We start from the raw sequence: 232 nt of genomic DNA on the forward strand, positions 1-232 counted from the left end.
ACTAGGAATCGAATCAACACGTTCAGTAGAGCTTGGTAGCATGGCCGCATATTGGACTTTATATTATATATATTTTGGTTAGGGTACATTTTTTGTGTGTGTTTTTGAAAGTACTCTGCTTTGGTTTTTAATTACATGTTATTAGTATTATAATGAGAGTGACGAAGAATCAGTGGCGGAAAAGAAAGAGAAAAAGGAGAGGTTTGAAGAAGGACGTTGATATGTAGGAGGT

This window comes from Penaeus monodon, chromosome 19 (genome assembly GCF_015228065.2).
Source record: "Penaeus monodon isolate SGIC_2016 chromosome 19, NSTDA_Pmon_1, whole genome shotgun sequence".
NCBI classification, from domain to species: Eukaryota; Metazoa; Arthropoda; class Malacostraca; order Decapoda; family Penaeidae; genus Penaeus; species Penaeus monodon.